This window comes from Oncorhynchus nerka, unplaced genomic scaffold (genome assembly GCF_034236695.1).
Source record: "Oncorhynchus nerka isolate Pitt River unplaced genomic scaffold, Oner_Uvic_2.0 unplaced_scaffold_4930, whole genome shotgun sequence".
NCBI lineage: Eukaryota > Metazoa > Chordata > Actinopteri > Salmoniformes > Salmonidae > Oncorhynchus > Oncorhynchus nerka.
The window spans coordinates 1-13,928 of NW_027036376.1; the positions used below are offsets into that span (position 1 = coordinate 1).

General features: G+C 41.4%; 1 long non-coding RNA gene across 4 annotated transcripts; it reads left to right on the top strand.

The window, feature by feature from the left end:
• Positions 1-2,229, top strand: LOC135566443 (uncharacterized). 4 transcript variants are annotated; one of them, XR_010462086.1, is made up of 4 exons: positions 1-58; positions 91-935; positions 1,056-1,124; positions 1,272-2,229. It is a non-coding gene; the product is annotated as an uncharacterized LOC135566443 (long non-coding RNA). The 4 variants fall into 4 exon arrangements; XR_010462088.1 differs by having other exon boundaries at positions 7-732; positions 825-935; positions 1,272-2,224; XR_010462087.1 differs by having other exon boundaries at positions 10-90; positions 159-935; positions 1,272-2,228.
• Positions 2,230-13,928: the final 11,699 nt, after the last annotated feature.

A 13,928-nucleotide genomic window follows, 5' to 3' on the forward strand; every position in this document is an offset into this window, starting at 1 on the left:
CTACCCTGCTGAGATAGAGAAGTTCCTTCACACCCATCCCAACGTACAGGAGGCCCAGGTGAGAACCATCCCAACGTACAGGAGGCCCAGGTGAGAACATCTACCCTGCTGAGATAGAGAAGTTCCTTCACACCCATCCCAACGTACAGGAGGCCCAGGTGAGAACCATCCCAACGTACAGGAGGCCCAGGTGAGAACCATCCCAACGTACAGGAGGCCCAGGTGAGAACCACACCCATCCCAACGTACAGGAGGCCCAGGTGAGAACCATCCCCATCCCAACGTACAGGAGGCCCAGGTGAGAACCATCCCAACGTACAGGAGGCCCAGGTGAGAACCATCCCAACGTACAGGAGGCCCAGGTGAGAACCATCCCAACGTACAGGAGGCCCAGGTGAGAACCATCCCAACGTACAGGAGGCCCAGGTGAGAACCATCCCAACGTACAGGAGGCCCAGGTGAGAACCATCCCAACGTACAGGAGGCCCAGGTGAGAACCATTCCAACGTACAGGAGGCCCAGGTGAGAACCACACCCATCCCAACGTACAGGAGGCCCAGGAGAGAACCATCCCAACGTACAGGAGGCCCAGGTGAGAACCACACCCATCCCAACGTACAGGAGGCCCAGGTGAGAACCACACCCATCCCAACGTACAGGAGACCCAGGTGAGAACCATCCCAACGTACAGGAGGCCCAGGTGAGAACCATCCCAACGTACAGGAGGCCCAGGTGTTCATATTCTCTCCCTGTCCTGTCCACCTCTCTTTCTCCCCAGGTGATTATATTCTCTCCCTGTCCTGTCCACCTCTCTTTCTCCCCAGGTGATTGGCGTGAGAGATGAGAGGTTGGGGGAACAGGTGTGTGCCTGTATCAGACTGAAGGAGGGACAGGACTGTAGCAGAGAGGAGATCAGAGACTTCTGCAAGGGACAGGTGACACAGAGACAGGAAGTGACATGACCTGTGATTCGATCATTGTCAGGTTTAGAACTTCTGTTATATACTATGTTATATTGTGTTTATAGCTACAGGCATCTGCTTCTACTGTTCCAGATTTCTCACTTCCAGATCCCCCACTATGTGGTGTTTGTGGACAGCTATCCACTGACTGCCTCTGGAAAGGTAGGATGGCTTCATGACAGCGTATTTTCTCAGTCTTCATTCATATCAGCAGCGGACCAATGTTCTGTATCATGAAATTCATAATCAGAGTAATTATACCAGAACAGACGACTGTGCTGATCACCTCTGTGTTTGTCCTTTTCCTAGATCCAGAAGAATAAACTGAGGGAGGAGATGGAGAAGAAGCTGGGTCTGTAATGGACAGAGGGACCTAGACAGACTGGGCTAATAGCAACCCACATTGAGCACCGTTTACATCCGAGGTGATCTCTTGTTAAACCGTCAATACGCACAAAGATCATCCGCACAGTGAATCTGAATTACAACCACTGACATTTAGTTGCTGCCAACATTTTCATTTTTTACTATTCTGTCCTCTGGTGGGTAATATCTTCAGATGAATCACTTAACTATTTTACAATCATTTTGTTCAAATGAAATGAGGCATTTCCTTGTTTACCACAGAGAATCTACTGTGGCAATTGACCCTCCACATGTTATGAATGGAAAGGTCATGTTGGTGTACTTACAATGTATGTAATCCATTAATGAGTAATCCATCCATTAATGAGTAATCCATCCATTAATGAGTAATCCATCCATTAATGAGTAATCCATCCATTAATGAGTAATCCATCCATGAATATAATCCATTAATAATCTGTTTTCATTAAGGACTATGTGTCTGCTTTAAGGGTTGAGTTAATATAATCTGTTTTCATTAAGGACTATGTGTCTGCTTTAAGGGTTGAGTTAATATAATCTGTTTTCATTAAGGACTATGTGTCTGCTTTAAGGGTTGAGTTACTATAATCTGTTTTCATTAAGGACTATGTGTCTGCTTTAAGGGTTGAGTTAATATAATCTGTTTTCATTAAGGACTATGTGTCTGCTTTAAGGGTTGAGTTACTATAATCTGTTTTCATTAAGGACTATGTGTCTGCTGTAAGGGTTGAGTTAATATAATCTGTTTTCATTAAGGACTATGTGTCTGCTTTAAGGGTTGAGTTAATATAATCTGTTTTCATTAAGGACTATGTGTCTGCTTTAAGGGTTGAGTTACTATAATCTGTTTTCATTAAGGACTATGTGTCTGCTTTAAGGGCTGAGTTAATATAATCTGTTTTCATTAAGGACTATGTGTCTGCTTTAAGGGTTGAGTTAATATAATCTGTTTTCATTAAGGACTATGTGTCTGCTTTAAGGGTTGAGTTAATATAATCTGTTTTCATTAAGGACTATGTGTCTGCTTTAAGGGTTGAGTTACTATAATCTGTTTTCATTAAGGACTATGTGTCTGCTTTAAGGGTTGAGTTAATATAATCTGTTTTCATTAAGGACTATGTGTCTGCTTTAAGGGTTGAGTTAATATAATCTGTTTTCATTAAGGACTATGTGTCTGCTGTAAGGGTTGAGTTAATATAATCTGTTTCATTAAGGACTATGTGTCTGCTTTATAGGGTTGAGTTAATATAATCTGTTTTCATTAAGGACTATGTGTCTGCTGTAAGGGTTGAGTTAATATAATCTGTTTTCATTAAGGACTATGTGTCTGCTTTAAGGGTTGAGTTAATATAATCTGTTTTCATTAAGGACTATGTGTCTGCTTTAAGGGTTGAGTTAATATAATCTGTTTTCATTAAGGACTATGTGTCTGCTTTAAGGGTTGAGTTAATATAATCTGTTTTCATTAAGGACTATGTGTCTGCTGTAAGGGTTGAGTTAATATAATCTGTTTTCATTAAGGACTATGTGTCTGCTTTAAGGGTTGAGTTAATATAATCTGTTTTCATTAAGGACTATGTGTCTGCTGTAAGGGTTGAGTTAATATAATCTGTTTTCATTAAGGACTATGTGTCTGCTTTAAGGGTTGAGTTAATATAATCTGTTTTCATTAAGGACTATGTGTCTGCTTTAAGGGTTGAGTTAATATAATCTGTTTTCATTAAGGACTATGTGTCTGCTGTAAGGGTTGAGTTAATATAATCTGTTTTCATTAAGGACTATGTCTGCTTTAAGGGGTTGAGTTAATATAATCTGTTTTCATTAAGGACTATGTGTCTGCTTTAGGGTTGAGTTAATATAATCTGTTTTTCATTAAGGACTATGTGTCTGCTTTATGGGGTTGAGTTAATATAATCTGTTTTCATTAAGGACTATGTGTCTGCTGTAAGGGTTGAGTTAATATAATCTGTTTTCATTAAGGACTATGTGTCTGCTTTAAGGGTTGAGTTAATATAATCTGTTTTCATTAAGGACTATGTTGTCTGCTGTAAGGGTTGAGTTAATATAATCTGTTTTCATTAAAGGACTATGTGTCTGCTTTAAGGGTTGAGTTAATATAATCTGTTTTCATTAAAGGACTATGTGTCTGCTGTAAGGGTTGAGTTAATATAATCTGTTTTCATTAAGGACTATGTGTCTGCTGTAAGGGTTGAGTTAATATAATCTGTTTTCATTAAGGACTATGTGTCTGCTTTAAGGGTTGAGTTAATATAATCTGTTTTCATTAAGGACTATGTGTCTGCTGTAAGGGTTGAGTTAATATAATCTGTTTTCATTAAGGACTATGTGTCTGCTGTAAGGGTTGAGTTAATATAATCTGTTTTCATTAAGGACTATGTGTCTGCTTTAAGGGTTGAGTTAATATAATCTGTTTTCATTAAGGACTATGTGTCTTGCTGTAAGGGTTGTTAATATAATCTGTTTTCATTAAGGACTATGTGTCTGCTTTAAGGCTGAGTTAATATAATCTGTTTTCATTAAGGACTGCGGTCTGCTTTAAGGGTTGAGTTACTATAATCTGTTTTCATTAAGGACTATGTGTCTGCTTTAAGGGTTGAGTTAATATAATCTGTTTTCATTAAGGACTATGTGTCTGCTTTAAGGTTGAGTTAATATAATCTGTTTTCATTAAGGACTATGTGTCTGCTGTAAGGGTTGAGTTAATATAATCTGTTTTCATTAAGGACTATGTGTCTGCTTTAAGGGTTGAGTTAATATAATCTGTTTTCATTAAGGACTATGTGTCTGCTTTAAGGGTCGAGTTAATATAATCTGTTTTCATTAAGGACTATGTGTCTGCTTTAAGGGTTGAGTTAATATAATCTGTTTTTCAATAAGGACTATGTGTCTGCTGTAAGGGTTGAGTTAATATAATCTGTTTTCATTAAGGACTATGTGTCTGCTTTAAGGGTTGAGTTAATATAATCTGTTTTCATTAAGGACTATGTGTCTGTAAGGGTTGAGTTAATATAATCTGTTTTCATTAAGGACTATGTGTCTGCTTTAAGGGTTGAGTTAATATAATCTGTTTTCATTAAGGACTATGTGTCTGCTTTAAGGGTTGAGTTAATATAATCTGTTTTCATTAAGGACTATGTGTCTGCTGTAAGGGTTGAGTTAATATAATCTGTTTTCATTAAGGACTATGTCTGCTTTAAGGGTTGAGTTAATATAATCTGTTTTCATTAAGGACTATGTGTCTGCTTTAAGGGTTGAGTTAATATAATCTGTTTTCATTAAGGACTATGTGTCTGCTTTAAGGGTTGAGTTAATATAATCTGTTTTCATTAAGGACTATGTGTCTGCTGTAAGGGTTGAGTTAATATAATCTGTTTTCATTAAGGACTATGTGTCTGCTTTAAGGGTTGAGTTAATATAATCTGTTTTCATTAAGGACTATGTGTCTGCTGTAAGGGTTGAGTTAATATAATCTGTTTTCATTAAGGACTATGTGTCTGCTTTAAGGGTTGAGTTAATATAATCTGTTTTCATTAAGGACTATGTGTCTGCTGTAAGGGTTGAGTTCATATAATCTGTTTTCATTAAGGACTATGTGTCTGCTTTAAGGGTTAATATAATCTGTTTTCATTAAGGACTATGTGTCTGCTTTAAGGGTTGAGTTAATATAATCCGTTTTCATTAAGGACTATGTGTCTGCTTTAAGGGTTGAGTTAATATAGTCTATGTAAAATGGCCGACTATGTCTTCTTTAGAACCACTAATGTTTTCTGTTCATTGCTTGTAGTCCTTCACCAACACACGATTCAACATAAACAATAGATGCCTATACTTTCCAGTCTCAGCCATGTTTAGCTGAATCAGGTTAAAGAGTCCAGCCGGGATCTTAAAAACTACCTGCGTTTTTCAACGTTCCGTTTTGATCTCACACATGGATAAAACACCACCTGTAATGTTCTTCTGCCGGAGAAAGGCACGCTATCCTAACATTCACCGCTTGACCTAGGCTTAATCTGTGTCCAGGAAACTGGCCTTAAAACTGTTCCACCTCTCCCAGAACTCTAGAACTATCATTTGAGTGCTTGCTTATCACATGGTCTATGATGTGTCACGAACCGGCTCGAAGTTCTAACAAAAGGAGACCACGTGAGGAATTACAACATATAGTCAACTGAATACAATTAACAATGGTGTGTGTAATCAGTAGTAGTGTGGGTGTTTTGCATGCATACATGTGATAATGCTGGGTGTTGAAAAGGTGCCAAAGCAAACAACATCTATAAAGGTGTCTGCATGGAGTCTCCTCCATGAATGGGGAAATGATGTATACATTTCAATCAGGACTGACTAAACAATACTATTATGTTACTGTATGAATCTTATTATAATCCTAGTACTGAATATAATGTGTGTAATTATAATCAAGAATCAGAACAAAGACTGTCTGTTCCTTGGTAGAAATGAATGAAGTTATCGTCAGACTGGCTAGAATGCTTATCTACACAGGGAGACCTTGGGCTGGTCGTAAATGATCTAAACCGGTGGTGGACGATGTGGGAAGGCTTGAACTATACTGCCGTTGTATCAGAGTGGAGGAGGAAGGCTTGTGAACTATACTGCCATTGTATCAGAGTGGAGGAGGAAGGCTTGTGAACTATACTGCCATTGTATCAGAGTGGAGGAGGAAGGCTTGTGAACTATACTGCCATTGTATCAGAGTGGAGGAGGAAGGCTTGTGAACTATACTGCCATTGTATCAGAGTGGAGGAGGAAGGCTTGAACTATACTGCCGTTGTATCAGAGTGGAGGAGGAAGGCTTGTGAACTATACTGCCATTGTATCAGAGTGGAGGAGGAAGGCTTGTGAACTGTACTGCCATTGTATCAGAGTGGAGGAGGAAGGCTTGTGAACTATACTGCCGTTGTATCAGAGTGGAGGAGGAAGGCTTGTGAACTATACTGCCATTGTATCAGAGTGGAGGAGGAAGGCATGAACTACTGCCGTTGTATCAGAGTGGAGGAGGAAGGCTTGTGAACTATACTGCCATTGTATCAGAGTGGAGGAGGAAGGCTTGTGAACTATACTGCCGTTGTATCAGAGTGGAGGAGGAAGGCTTGTGAACTATACTGCCGTTGTATCAGAGTGGAGGAGGAAGGCTTGAACTATACTGCCGTTGTATCAGAGTGGAGGAGGAAGGCTTGTGAACTGTACTGCCATTGTATCAGAGTGGAGGAGGAAGGCTTGTGAACTATACTGCCATTGTATCAGAGTGGAGGAGGAAGGCTTGTGAACTATACTGCCGTTGTATCAGAGTGGAGGAGGAAGGCTTGTGAACTGTACTGCCGTTGTATCAGAGTGGAGGAGGAAGGCTTGTGAACTATACTGCCATTGTATCAGAGTGGAGGAGGAAGGCTTGTGAACTATACTGCCATTGTATCAGAGTGGAGGAAGGCTTGTGAACTATACTGCCATTGTATCAGAGTGGAGGAGGAGGAAGGCTTGTAGACTATACTGCCGTTGTATCCAGAGTGGAGGAGGAAGAGCTTGTGAACTATACTGCCATTGTATCAGAGTGGAGGAGGAAGGCTTGTAGACTATACTGCCGTTTGTATCAGAGTGGAGGAGGAAGGCTTGTGAACTATACTGCCGTTGTATCAGAGTGGAGGAGGAAGGCTTGTGAACTATACTGCCGTTGTATCAGAGTGGAGGAGGAAGGCTTGTGAACTGTACTGCCGTTGTATCAGAGTGGAGGAGGGACAGTTTAAAACCTATGACGTCACTTTTAGTTTATAACCTGTTGTAAACTGTACCGTGATCAGTACTCTCAGAATAAACGCTATTGATTGATTTTGAGACTGGCCTCTGTCCATTTTATGTAAATAAGTATCTTATAAATTCTTAGGAATGGGCAGAGTGTTTAATTGAATTGGTTAAATAAACGATAGGAATTTAATTCCTTTAACATGATCCTGGGACACACCCGGGCCCAGTGTGCCCCACGTCGCGGACGACTCTCCGGGCTCCGCCCACCGGCATCCTAATAAGAAAACGAGAGCAGAGAGAAAGAATACGGCAAGCGGAGTGGGAGGGTCGTCACAGATGTCACCCACCTCTACCATGTCACTCTGTCCCCATGTATACAGGTTTTGGAACTAAGCATTGGAACTCTGCAATGCTCTGCAACACATTTGTACATACCAACGTCTGGCATTATTACATTATTACAGTTCTATTTATTTCAGATGTCTTTACGGCATGTTTAAAATGAAGAACCTGAGTTTTACTATTGTACATCAGTCCAAGATATTGAAAATAAGTAGTGAAAGAGTTGTTGCACATCACTCATGAACCGTAACATTGAGCTTAGACTTGATTTTTGCTCTTGGTTTTATTGAAATATAGCAATATATTGCTGTAACAAAGACACAGAGCCTTTGTAACCAGTCTGTCTAGGTCCCTCTGTCCATCACAGACCCAGCTTCTTCTCCATCTCCTCCTCAGTTTGATCTTCTGGACCTAGGAAAGGACAAACACAGTGGTGATCAACACAGTCTGTGCTGGTATTAATATCATTAACCTGTATAACCTGATTTGTTGAGTGTTGTCATGAAGCCATCCTACCTTTCCAGAGGCAGTCAGTGGATAGCTGTCCACAAACACCACATAGTGGGGGATCTGGAAGTGAGAAATCTGGAACAAGTATAAACAGTTACGCTTCTCGTTCACATAAGACATGTTGCCGATGCTTGGTAATGATGGACTGACCGAAAGACTAGTTAAAACGACTTCACCTCAGTGGGATAACCATCTGGTTAAAACGACTTCACCTCAGTGGGATAACCATCTGGTTAAAACGACTTCACCTCAGTGGGATAACCATCTGGTTAAAACGACTTCAACCCAGTGGGATAACCATCTGGTTAAAACGACTTCACCTCAGTGGGATAACCATCTGGGATAACCATCTGGTTAAAACGACTTCACCTCAGTGGGATAACCATCTGGGATAACCATCTGGTTAAAACGACTTCACCTCAGTGGGATAACCATCTGGGATAACCATCTGGTTAAAACGACTTCACCTCAGTGGGATAACCATCTGGGATAACCATCTGGTTAAAACGACTTCAACTCGGGTGGGATAACCATCTGGGATAACCATCTGGTTAAAACGACTTCAACCCAGTGGGATAACCATCTGGTTAAAACGACTTCAACCCAGTGGGATAACCATCTGGGATAACCATCTGGTTAAAACGACTTCACCTCAGTGGGATAACCATCTGGTTAAAACGACTTCAACCCAGTGGGATAACCATCTGGTTAAAACGACTTCACCTCAGTGGGATAACCATCTGGTTAAAACGACTTCAACCCAGTGGGATAACCATCTGGTTAAAACGACTTCAACCCAGTGGGATAACCATCTGGGATAACCATCTGGTTAAAACGACTTCACCTCAGTGGGATAACCATCTGGTTAAAACGACTTCACCTCAGTGGGATAACCATCTGGTTAAAATGACTTCACCTCAGTGGGATAACCATCTGGTTAAAACGACTTCACCTCAGTGGGATAACCATCTGGTTAAAACGACTTCACCTCAGTGGGATAACCATCTGGTTAAAATGACTTCACCTCAGTGGGATAACCATCTGGTTAAAACGACTTCAACCCAGTGGGATAACCATCTGGTTAAAACGAATTCAACTCAGTGGGATAACCATCTGGTTAAAAGGACTTCAACCCAGTGGGATAACCATCTGGTTAAAACGACTTCAACCCAGTGGGATAACCATCTGGTTAAAACAACTTCAACCCAGTGGGATAACCATCTGGTTAAAACGACTTCAACCCAGTGGGATAACCATCTGGGATAACCATCTGGTTAAAACGACTTCAACCCAGTGGGATAACCATCTGGGATAACCATCTGGTTAAAACGACTTCAACCCAGTGGGATAACCATCTGGTTAAAACAACTTCAACCCAGTGGGATAACCATCTGGGATAACCATCTGGTTAAAACAACTTCAACCCAGTGGGATAACCATCTGGGATAACCATCTGGTTAAAACGACTTCAACCCAGTGGGATAACCATCTGGTTAAAACGACTTCAACCCAGTGGGATAACCATCTGGGATAACCATCTGGTTAAAACGACTTCAACCCAGTGGGATAACCATCTGGGATAACCATCTGGTTAAAACGACTTCAACCCAGTGGGATAACCATCTGGTTAAAACGACTTCAACCCAGTGGGTAACCATCTGGGATAACCATCTGGTTAAAACAACTTCAACCCAGTGGGATAACCATCTGGGATAACCATCTGGTTAAAACGACTTCAACCCAGTGGGATAACCATCTGGTTAAAACAACTTCAACTCAGTGGGATAACCATCTGGTTAAAACGACTTCAACCCAGTGGGATAACCATCTGGTTAAAACGACTTCAACCCAGTGGGATAACCATCTGGTTAAAACAACTTCAACTCAGTGGGATAACCATCTGGTTAAAATGACTTCAACTCAGTGGGATAACCATCTGGTTAAAACGACTTCAACCTCAGTGGGATGGGATAACCATCTGGTTAAAACGACTTCAACTCAGTGGGATAACCATCTGGTTAAAACGACTTCAACTCAGTGGGATAACCATCTGGTTAAAACGACTTCACCTCAGTGGGATAACCATCTGGTTAAAACGACTTCAACTCAGTGGGATAACCATCTGGTTAAAACGACTTCAACCCAGTGGGATAACCATCTGGGATAACCATCTGGTTAAAACGACTTCAACCCAGTGGGATAACCATCTGGGATAACCATCTGGTTAAAACGACTTCAACTCAGTGGGATAACCATCTGGTTAAAACGACTTCAACTCAGTGGGATAACCATCTGGTTAAAACGACTTCAACTTAGTGGGATAACCATCTGGTTAAAACGACTTCAACCCAGTGGGATAACCATCTGGTTAAAACGACTTCAACCAGTGGGATAACCATCTGGGATAACCATCTGGTTAAAACGACTTCAACCCAGTGGGATAACCATCTGGTTAAAACGACTTCAACCCAGTGGGATAACCATCTGGTTAAAACGACTTCAACCCAGTGGGATAACCATCTGGTTAAAACGACTTCACCTCAGTGGGATAACCATCTGGTTAAAATGACTTCACCTCAGTGGGATAACCATCTGGTTAAAACGACTTCAACCCAGTGGGATAACCATCTGGGATAACCATCTGGTTAAAACGACTTCAACTCAGTGGGATAACCATCTGGTTAAAACGACTTCACCTCAGTGGGATAACCATCTGGTTAAAACGACTTCACCTCAGTGGGATAACCATCTGGTTAAAACGACTTCAACTCAGTGGGATAACCATCTGGTTAAAACGACTTCAACTCAGTGGGATAACCATCTGGTTAAAATGACTTCATAAAACCCAGTGGGATAACCATCTGGGACTTCAACCCAGTGGGATAACCATCTGGTTAAAACGACTTCAACCCAGTGGGATAACCATCTGGGATAACCAGTGGGATAAACCATCTGGTTAAACAGGACTTCAACTCCAGTGGGATAACCATCTGGGATAACCATCTGGTTAAAACGACTTCAATAACCAGTGGGATAACCATCTGGTTAAAGCGACTTCAACCCAGTGGGATAACCATCTGGGATAACCATCTAAAACAACTTCAACTCAGTGGGATAACCATCTGGTTAAAATGACTTCAACCCAGTGGGATAACCATCTGGGATAACCATCTGGTTAAAACAACTTCAACCCAGTGGGATAACCATCTGGGATAACCATCTGGTTAAAACGACTTCAACCCAGTGGGATAACCATCTGGTTAAAACAACTTCAACTCAGTGGGATAACCATCTGGACAACCATCTGGTTAAAACAACTTCAACCCAGTGGGATAACCATCTGGGATAACCATCTGGTTAAAACGACTTCAAACCAGTGGGATAACCATCTGGTTAAACAACTTCAACTCAGTGGGATAACCATCTGGTTAAAAGCGACTTCAACCCAGTGGGATAACCATCTGGTTCAAACGACTTCAACCCAGTGGGATAACCATCTGGTTAAAACAACTTCAACTCAGTGGGATAACCATCTGGTTAAAATGACTTCAACCCAGTGGGATAACCATCTGGGATAACCATCTGGTTAAAACGACTTCAACCCAGTGGGATAACCATCTGGGATAACCATCTGGTTAAAACGACTTCAACTCAGTGGGATAACCATCTGGGATAACCATCTGGTTAAAACGACTTCAACTCAGTGGGATAAGCCATCTGGTTAAAGCGACTTCACCTCAGTGGGATAACCATCTGGTTAAAACAACTTCAACTCAGTGGGATAACCATCTGGTTAAAATGACTTCAACCCAGTGGGATAACCATCTGGGATAACCATCTGGTTAAAACGACTTCAACCCAGTGGGATAAATCCATCTGGGATAACCATCTGGTTAAAACGACTTCAACTCAGTGGGATAACCATCTGGGATAACCATCTGGTTAAAACGACTTCAACTCAGTGGGATAACCATCTGGTTAAAACGACTTCAACTCAGTGGGATAACCATCTGGGATAACCATCTGGTTAAAACGACTTCAACTCAGTGGGATAACCATCTGGTTAAAACGACTTCAACTTAGTGGGATAACCATCTGGTTAAAACGACTTCAACCCAGTGGGATAACCATCTGGTTAAAACGACTTCAACCAGTGGGATAACCATCTGGGATAACCATCTGGTTAAAACGACTTCAACCCAGTGGGATAACCATCTGGTTAAAACGACTTCAACCCAGTGGGATAACCATCTGGGATCAACCAGTGGGATAACCATCTGGTTAAAATGACTTCACCTCAGTGGGATAACCATCTGGTTAAAACGACTTCACCTCAGTGGGATAACCATCTGGTTAAAACGACTTCAACTCAGTGGGATAACCATCTGGTTAAAACGACTTCAACTCAGTGGGATAACCATCTGGTTAAAACGACTTCACCTCAGTGGGATAACCATCTGGTTAAAACGACTTCACCTCAGTGGGATAACCATCTGGTTAAAACGACTTCACCTCAGTGGGATAACCATCTGGTTAAAATGACTTCACCTCAGTGGGATAACCATCTGGTTAAAACGACTTCACCTCAGTGGGATAACCATCTGGTTAAAATGACTTCACCTCAGTGGGATAACCATCTGGTTAAAACGACTTCAACCCAGTGGGATAACCATCTGGTTAAAACGAATTCAACTCAGTGGGATAACCATCTGGTTAAAACGACTTCAACCCAGTGGGATAACCATCTGGTTAAAAGGACTTCAACCCAGTGGGATAACCATCTGGGATAACCATCTGGTTAAAACTACTTCAACCCAGTGGGATAACCATCTGGTTAAAACGACTTCAACCCAGTGGAATAACCATCTGGGATAACCATCTGGTTAAAACGACTTCAACCCAGTGGGATAACATCCAATCAACTCCAGTGGGATAACCATCTGGGATAAATCCATCTGGTTAAAACAACTTCAACTCAGTGATAAACCATCTGGGACAACCATCTGGTTAAAACGACTTCAACCCAGTGGGATAACCATCTGGTTAAAAGGACTTCAACCCAGTGGGATAACCATCTAACCATCTGGTTAAAACAACTTCAACCCAGTGGGATAACCATCTGGGATAACCATCTGGTTAAAACGACTTCAACCCAGTGGGATAACCATCTGGTTAAAACAACTTCAACTCAGTGGGATAACCATCTGGTTAAAACTTCAACCCAGTGATAACCCCTAAAACGACTTCAACCCAGTGGGATAACCATCTGGTTAACTCAGTGGGATAACCATCTGGTTAAAATGACTTCAACCCAGTGGGATAACCATCTGGGATAACCATCTGGTTAAAACGACTTAGAGCGTCTGCTAAATGACTTAAATGTAAAATGTAAATGGATAACCATCTGGGATAACCATCTGGTTAAAACGACTTCAACTTCCAGTGGGATAACCATCTGGGATAACCATCTGGTTAAAACGACTTCAACTCAGTGGGATAACCATCTGGTTAAAACGACTTCAACTCCAGTGGGGATAACCATCTGGTTAAAACAACTTCAACTCAGTGGGATAAACTATCTAAGCAAAATGACTTCAACTCCAGTGGGATAAATCCATCTGGGATAACCATCTGGTTAAAAACGACTTCAACCCAGTGGGATAACCATCTGGGATAACCATCTGGTTAAAAAAAAAAAAAAAAAAAACGACTTCCAACTCAGTGGGATAACGATCTGGGATAACCATCTGGTTAAAACGACTTCAACTTCAGTGGGATACAACCATCTGGTTAAAACGACTTCAACTCAGTGGGATAACCATCTGGGATAACCATCTGGTTAAAAACGACTTCAACTCAGTGGGATAACCATCTGGTTAAAACGACTTCAACCCAGTGGGATAACCATCTGGTTAAAACGACTTCAACTCAGTGGGATAACCATCT